The sequence below is a fragment of the Delphinapterus leucas genome, chromosome 3 (genome assembly GCF_059928025.1).
Source record: "Delphinapterus leucas isolate spDelLeu-1000000601 "Yukka" chromosome 3, BTC_Dleu_Yukka2, whole genome shotgun sequence".
NCBI lineage: Eukaryota > Metazoa > Chordata > Mammalia > Artiodactyla > Monodontidae > Delphinapterus > Delphinapterus leucas.
The window spans coordinates 157,332,965-157,341,989 of NC_143131.1; the positions used below are offsets into that span (position 1 = coordinate 157,332,965).

A 9,025-nucleotide genomic window follows, 5' to 3' on the forward strand; every position below is an offset into this window, starting at 1 on the left:
GTGCCCGGGTCCGGGAAGATCCCACATGCTGCGGAGCGGCTGGGCCCGTGAGCCATGGCCGCTGAGCCTGCATGTCCGGAGCCTGTGCTCCACAACGGGAGAGGCCACAACAGTGAGAGGCCCGCGTACCGCAAAAAAAAAAAAAATTATATATATATATATATATATATATATATATATATATATATATATATATATATATATATATATATATATATATCTTGGGACTTCCCTGGTGGTCCAGTGGGTAAGAGTCCGTGCTCCCAATGCAGGGGACCCCGGTTCGATCCCTGGTCAGGAAACTAGATTCCACATGCATGCCGCAACTAAAGATCCTGCACGCCACAGCGAAGATCCCGAGTGCTGCAACTAAGACATGGCGCAGCCAAAATAAATTAATTTTTAAAAAAAGAACTATAATAATATATGTCTTTAAATTATCACAGTCTACCTTGAATTAATATTATACAATTTTAAACATAATGTAAGAAACATACCATTATGCTCCCTTTTACTCTCTACCACCATTTTTACTACTGTTGTTATATATTTTACTTCTATATGTGTTAAAATTCCTAAAACATTGCTATAATCCTGCTTTAAACAGTCAATTGACTTTTTAAAAATTAAGAATAAGCAATCTTTTATATTTCATTACACTTTACCATTTCCAGCATTCTTCATTCTGTCCTGTAGAGCTGGGTTTAACCTGGTACCGTTTTCCTTCAACCAAAGGAACTGCCTTTGGCGTTTCTTATAGTGTGGGACTTTTAACAACACTTTCTACCAGCTTTTGTTGACTGAAAATGTATTATTTCATCTTCATTTTGGAAGCATATTTACACTACATATAAGATTCTAGGTTGACTGCCTTTCAGCACTTTAGTTATGTCACTCATTTGCCTTCTGACTAGTATTTCTTTTCCAAGTCAGCTGGAATTCTTATCGCTCTCCCCCCACATATGTAATGTGTCTTTTTCCTCTATTTCTTTTTCTTTTTTTTTTCAGATTCAAAGAGTATATTTTTATTTTACCATGTAAATAATTTTGGAAATATGACAGTACATTAAATATAAGCTCTTTTTTTTTTTTTTTTTTTTTTTTTGCGTTCCGCGGGCCTCTCACTATTGTGGCCTCTCCCATCGTGGAGCACAGTCTCCGGACGCGCAGGCTCAGCGGCCATGGCTCACGGGCCCAGCCGCTCCGCGGCATGTGGAATCTTCCTGGACCGGGGCACGAACCCGTGTTCCTTGCATCGGCAGGCGGACTCTCAACAACTGCGCCACCAGGAAAGCCCCCATGTACCTTCTTGAGGGCTGTGGTAAACTATTTCTCTGTAGTAAAAAATATCCGTGATACTCTTCTCTACTGCCTCTCTCACGTATAAGATGGCAGTATTTAAATTGCTTATATTGGACTTCCCTGGTGGCACAGTGGTTGAGAGTCCGCCTGCCGATACAGGGGACATGGGTTCGTGCCCCAGTCCGGGAGGATCCCACATGCTGCGGGGCGGCTGGGCCCGTGAGCCATGGCCACTGAGCCTGCGCCTCCGGAGCCTGTGCTCCGCAACGGGAGAGGCCACAGCAGTGAGAGGACCGCGTACCGCAAAAAAAAAAAAAAAAAAAGAAGGTACATGGGGAGTCACCATGAGGAAAGAAGTTGGAAAAAAATATCATTCCTGCAGCTCTGAGAATCCTTGGGTGGGACCTGTGGAGGCAGGAGGTTCCTGTGGAGATGGACAGCAGACTGCAGAGGTGCACCATGGCCTGTTGCCGCCATCTTTCTTTGATCTTATATCCACATTGGCACCATGATTCTCTCATACTATGATATTTAAGAACATCCCAAGATAAGAAGTGATAACCATTTAATATGTTCTTAAATGCTTTAGCTTCTTTCAGCTTCTCTAGGAGTTTCTGCTTGGTGCTTCTATTGCCTCCAGAGTTGAGTGCCACTCCAAACTCACTGTCACATCCTCATCGGCATACTAGGGCCTCTTGTGGGTCATGTGCTGTCAGGGACCAGCGAGTCTGTAAAGATCTATTTTGTTTTAATATTTTCTCTTTATCTTTGATTTTCAGCTGTTGGATATGATACACCTGCGTGTGGTTTTCTTTGTGTTTGTCTTGCTTGGTGTGTTTTGAGCTTCTGGAACGTTTTTCAATCTTTATTTCTTCAAATATTTTTTCCTCCCCTATTCTGTCTCTCATCTCTTTGACCCCAATTTCATGTATGTTTCCCAGTTTCATAGTATATCAAGGGTAATTGATGCTGTTAATGTATTTATGTGTTTTTTTACTCTCTGCTTCAATGTGGATAAGTTCTATTTACTTGTCTTCAAGTTTGCTTATTCTTTCTTCTGTAACATCCAATTTGGTGTTTAGCCCATCCATTGTAGTTTTTATTTCAGCTATCATATTTTTCAGATCTAGAATTTCCACTTAGTCATTTTTTGAAAGTTTTCTATCCATATCCCAGAATATCTCATTATCCCACGTGTTAATTCCCTAGGGCTTCCATAACAAAGTATTATAACTGAGTGGCTTACAAAAATAGCAATTTGTTCTCTCACAGGTCTGGAGAAGTCCAGACTCCAGGTGCCAGCAGGGTTGGTTCCCTCCTGAGGGAGCATCTGTCTCAGGCCTCTCTCCTCACCTCTGGGGCTGCCAGCAATTCTTGGTTTTCCTTGGCTTGCAGATGCATCACTTCAGTCTCTGCCTCCATCTTCACAAGGCATCCTCCCCTGTGTCTCTCTGTGTCCAAACTTCCCTCTTCTTTTTTTTTAAAAAAAACATTTATTTATTTATTTATTTTGGCTGCACTGGGTCTTAGTTGCGGCACATGGGATCTTTAGTTGTGGCATGTGGGCTTCTTAGTGCGGCAATGCTGACTTCTTAGTTGCAGCATGCAAACTCAGTTGTGGCATGCATGCAGGATCTAGTTCCCCGAGCAGGGATCAAACCCAGGCTCCCTGCATTGGGAGCGTGAACTCTTACCCACTGGACCACCAGGGAAGTCCCAAACTTCCCTCTTCTTATAAGGACACCAGTCACTGGATTAGGGCCCAAGCTGACCTCATTTTATAACCATATCTGTAAGGACCCTATTTCCAAATTAGGTCACATTCAAAGGTTCTGGGTGAACATGGATTTTTGAGGGACACTATTCAACTCATTATTCCCCCTTCTCTATCCCAATTATTGTTCTTTTCCCATTATTTTATATATTTATAATAGTTGTTGTATGTCCTTGTCTGCTAATTCCAATAACTTGGCGTTTTTGTTTTTTTTTTTATGTGGAGGGGACTTCTTCTATTGACTCTGTTTTCTCTTTAAAATTAAAGCACATTTTCTTGCTTCTTCTCATGTCTTATAATTTTTTTACTGATTCTAGAATATAAAAGTGAGGGAAAATATAATGGAGTATAACCATATTGAGGTATATATTGTTTTGCTTTGTTTTGGTTATTTTCTTAAGAGTGTAAGTCCTTACCTATCTGGCAGTCAGAGGGAGAGGCCCATCATTCAGATTCCTCTTGAGCTGAGCTTTGTGAGAAGTTTAGCAAACTGTACAGTTAGAAGGAACACACTCCACACGAGACCACCATCACTTCTGACCCTAACTGCAAGTTCAGGGGTTTCTCAAAACCACTGTTGGGGATGACAGTTTTCTGGGACTCACAGAACCCACTCAAAGCTATTATACTCACTATAAACACTGTATTATACAGTTTCTTACAGGGAAGGGATACAGATTAAGATTAGCCAAGGGAAGAAGCTCATGAGTCTGGGGAAGTATGAAATGTGGGACTTGGGACTTCCCTGGTGGCACAGTGGTTAAGAATCTGCCTGCCAATGCAGGGCACATGGGTTTGAGCCCTGGTCCAGGAAGATCTCACATGCCGTGGAGCAACTAAGCCAGTGCACCACAACTACTGAGCCTGCGCTTTAGAGCCCATAAGCCACAACTACTGAGCCCATGTGCCACAACTACTGAAGCCTGTGTGCCTAGAGCCCATGCTCTGCAACAAGAGAAGCCACCGCAATGAAAAACCTGTGCACCACAATGAAGAGTAGCCCCCACTGTCCATAACTAGAGAGAGCCCGCATGCAGCAATGAAGACCCAATGCAACCAAAAAATAAATAAATAAAAATTAACTTAAGTTAAAAATAAAAAAAAAAGAAATGTGGGACTTCTGCTCCTGCTTTCTGTGTAGTCAGGACATATTACTTTCCCAGTATCAACATATGGCAATATACACAGACTACTGTGAACTAGGGAGGCTATTCTGAGCCTCAGTATTCAGTTTCAGGGGCTCCATTACTTAGGCGCGATTGATTGATTGGTTAATCTCAGCCTCCAGCTCAACTGATACCATGTAACCCTAAATCACCTGTGCGGTCTTTCTGGTGTGACCTGTCCCCACCCTAAGGTGTAGTCAGCACCCACCCTCAATTATGCCTTGTTCTCTGGCTAGCCCAAGGCCCCCAGAGAATAAGGCATAATTTAGGGGAAACAAAGATATCACCCAGAACCTGAGGGCAAAATCCAGACCTCCTCTGGGGCAAAGTTAAATTCTTTAGGACACAGGCCACCCCTTGCTTTTGGCCAAGGCTCTTATAGCAAAATGATCCTATTGCCTAGGAGTTGGGGGGCCAGTGTTGGTACAGGGATAGACCTAAAGAAACAGCTATCTGTCCTATAAAGCCAGTACATACGTTTTCATAGTTTTGTACTAATTCAGTTATTAATTTTCCCCCTTGCATCTTATGATAAACTTGTGCAGAGCTATTTAGCATAGAAATTAGCTGAGGATTAGGTAAATCCAGTCCTTCCTCAGGCCAGTCATTTTCCACCTGTTTTACTTCCTTAGGGGGCTTTAACTCAATTTCCCAATACACTTGACTATGAATATCAGTATCATAACAAGGCCAGTGTTATACCCTATCCTCAGTGTGGCAGCAGACGTGGCCTGAAAAGCTCTGGCACGTGACCAGAGTCCCACTCGGCCATTAACAATTAGTCCAGTTATAGAAGTGTCTCCCAGAGTGATGGATGTCATTCAGGTTTGCAGACTTCCATTCACTTATTTTAGGCTCCAAAAGCACGAGTGGTCTCAGCAACATGTCATCATCCTTTCAGGCATTCTGGTGTAATTGAGCTAAGAGACAATAACGTCTCACTCTGAGCCTCTCCCGAGGCACCAGTGTAATATTGGGTTTCTCTCATTGCAAAAACCATTAAACTTTACGCTCAGCTACCATTCCTCCTCCTCCTCTCCATTCATACCCTAACTTTCCCACTTTGGGAGGGGCGTTAGGGGGGGCCACTGTGCTGGTCCAGATTGTCAGCAGCAATACAAGTCTATGGGACTTCCCTGGTGGCACAGCGGTTGGGAGTCTGCCTGCCAATGCAGGGGACCAGGGTTCGAACCCTGGTCTGTGAGGACCCCACATGCCGTGGAGCAACTAAGCCTGTGTGCCACAACTACTGAGCCTGCGTTCTGGAGCCCGTGAGCCACAACTGCTGAGCCCGCATGCCACAACTACTGAGCCTGCGCGCTGCAACTACTGGGGCCCACGCACCTGGAGCCCGTGCTCTGCAGCAAGGGAAGCCATTGCAACGAGAAGCCCGCACACCGCAACGAAGAGTGGCCCCCACTCGCTGCAACTGGAGAAAGCCCGCACACAGCAGCGAAGACTCAATGCAGCCAAAAATAAATAAATTAATTAATTTAAAAAAAATACAAGTCTAGTCTAGCACTTGCCCTCCCACAGGCCACTCTCACTCCTGTGGGGTGGGGTTAAAAGGGTACAGAACTGGTGGGCCAGCCCAATTACTAAGCAATATAGCTGCATTCACTCTCAGAGCCAATTTTGCCAGATGGGGTGAAGGCACAACCCACACCATCAGGTCCTTAGGAATCTGACATAGAGGTTTAAAGGTATAGCGACAGTTTCTTAGGGATCACATCTGCTTCCAGCACCTGCAGTTGCAGCCCTTACCCCGGGACCACTGCCTCAGGTAGGACAAAAGAGGTTGAGGTGATGTGAGGAAAAAAGAAAAAAAGTATAGTTATACCAGTTATACCACCCTTCCCACCTCCTCTTCCCCAAGTACCACTCCCCCAAAAGCAGAGGATCTATCTAGTGGGGACTATCCCTTGCCCCCCCACCATGCTGACTGTGAGTGCACACTCATAATGGTGTATAAACCAGCCCTTCACGCCTTTATTTCTCCGCGTTTTAGACAAAAGAAAAAGAGTTTCACATTGCTAATTAGAGAAATGGAAATCAAAACTACAGTGAGGTATCACCTCACACCAGTCAGAATGTCCATCTCAAAAAGTCCACAAATAATAAATGTTGGAGAGGGTGTGGAAAAAAGAGAGCCCTCCGACACTGTTGGTGGGAATGTAAATTGATACAGCCACTATGCAGAACAGTATAGAGGCCTTAAAAACTAAAAATAGAGTTATCATATGATCCAGCAATCCCACTCCTGGGCATACACCGAGAGAAAACTCTAATTCGAAAAGATACACACACCCCAATGTTCATAGTAGCATTATGTACAATAGCCAAGACATGGAAGCAACCTAACTGCCCATTGACAGATGAATGGACAAAGAAGATGTGGTACATATATACAGTGGAATATGACTCAGCCATAAAAAGAATGAAATATCGCCATTTGCAGCAACATGGTTAGACCTAGAGATTATCATACTAAGTGAAGTAAGCCAGAGGAAGACAAATACCATATGATATCACTTACGTGTGGAATCTAAAACAGTGATACAAATGAACGTATTTATGAAACACAAACAGACTCACAGACATAGAAAACAAGTTTATGGTTACCAAAGAAGAAAGGGGGTGGGGAGGGATAAATTAAGAGTTTGGGATTAACAGATACATACTACTTTATATAAAATAGGTAAACAACAAGGTCCTACTGTATAGCACAGGGAATTGTATGCAATATCTTGTAATAACCTCTAATGGAAAATAACCTGAAAAGGAATATATATATATATATATATTCCTTTTCAGATTATTTTAGTTTTATATATGTATATATAAATGAATCACTTTTCTGTGCACCTGAAACTAACACAACATTGTAAATCAACTATACTTCAATTTTAAAAAGTTTGAATTGTCTGTTCACTTCTCCATAAAACTTACTCTGAGGATGACATCTCTGTCCACCCACTTCATGAACGCAGGTGGCCACCTCAAGTGAGCACCCCAGGAAACCTACTTGTTAATTCAAATCATCTTCCAAACCTGGAAGGGGTTCTTCTGATGGGCATCACATGTACTATTTTAATGCACCCCTCAAATTCCCATAGTGGTTTCCACAGGGCTGTGCCCCATATGGTCATCCTGTTAATAGGTCAGTTTTGCATTGCCCTCTGCCTGACCATATGGTCAGGCCATTGGCCCCTGTCTGTGAGTCGGTAAAAACCCAAATATAAGGGCTTTTTACTATTGTCCAATTCTTCCATCACTGCTAGGGAAAAAGCAATCTGGCTCCCTGAGTTGATTTGCTTTGATTTTCTTCTATCAAAGAAAGTCAAATTTTCTATCAAAGATTTTCTTCTATCTTCCTTCCACACAGGAAGCTGTCCACTCACCATGGAACTACCATCCACAAACCAAGCAGCTCTTTGGTGGTCAGTGGAGGGCTGTTCATAGGGCACTGGCCAAGTAGCCCTGTGACCATAGGATCCAGCAGTTCCTCAGGTGGTTCCAGAGTCAGCACTGGAGGAAAAGAGTGAGTACACACTTCCCCTTCTCTGGTAGCACGTTCCTGTACCATTTCTATTGTATGATGCGACCCTCCTGGGCATTGCCCTCCCCATTAGAGCATTTCTCCAACATCACCCAAGGAATTGTGGGTATTTCAGGTTTCAAGGTTATTTTATGTCCCTCAGTCACAGGGGAAATCTCAGAGTCCAAAAGCAAGCTAGTTAGTACTGATTTTCTCTCAAATGCAAATATTCTGGTCCCAAATCCCAGAAGTTGCCACTAGGTGGCACTCACAGGCTTTTGCTGTAAACTCCAGTCTGCACTCCACACCGGGCTTTGGTACAGCAAATTAACAACCTGTTGGGCTCTGGCAATCTCACTGGTTCCCACTTAGCGTGTTCAATCAATACTGGAGGAAGGGTAGATTTCCATGCCTTCTGATTTACAACGCTGGTAGGGGAAGCTTTCCCCAGTCAGACACAAAATCCATCCCCATAATACATTCAGGTAAAGAAGATGCAACCACTTCACATAGTCTGTTCACACCTTCAATTTTCATCCAAACTTTCACCTTTATCCCATCAACCACTGCATTCCTATATCCTCACAATCTAGCTATAGCACTGTTAGGACTTCACATACAGATTTTGGAATCACAGTGCATGGGGAGGGGGGGGATCCCATAACAAGGAGTCCCAGAAAAGTCGCTTCAGCATCCTCTGACCATTTTACTCACTCAAGTTCATATGGCCTTGGGCCTCCAGCAGGGGTCAGTCCTTATCTTGATTAAACCCCAGGTAATTTGAGGTCTCTAGCCATCTTTGCCTTCCAGCTTTTAAAATTCCTCCATACAAGGGTAAATAAAGCAGACTTATTTACGGCCCTTCATTACTGGAGCTCCTGCTCGCTTCAGCAGCACATATACTAAAATTGGAACGATACAGAGAAGATTGGCATGGCCCCTGCACAAGGATGACATGCAAATTTGTGAAGCATTCCATATTTAAATAAATAAATATATATATATCAGGGCTCTCATCAGTCCACAAAACTTCCAAGAGTGCTGGATTATGACCTTTGTTTTGACCCCATAAAGGTCTGCCTTATTCATCCCATTACTAAATAATCATTGACAGATTTCCATGCTGCTAGGATGCGTCCCATGACCCTCCCTTTGTTTTTCCCCAGTCTCTCGTGACTCATTCCAACCATCTTCACTGTTTGTTGTTTCAGTATCATTTTTCCCTGCGATAGTGGCCCTAAGACT

At 43.3% G+C, this 9,025-nt stretch overlaps 1 non-coding gene across 1 annotated transcript; it reads left to right on the plus strand.

The window, feature by feature from the left end:
• The first annotated feature begins 8,658 nt into the window (after positions 1-8,658).
• Positions 8,659-8,765, plus strand: LOC149749856 (U6 spliceosomal RNA). Its single transcript, XR_016392897.1, has one exon. It is a non-coding gene; the product is annotated as a U6 spliceosomal RNA (small nuclear RNA).
• The last annotated feature ends 260 nt before the right edge of the window (positions 8,766-9,025 follow it).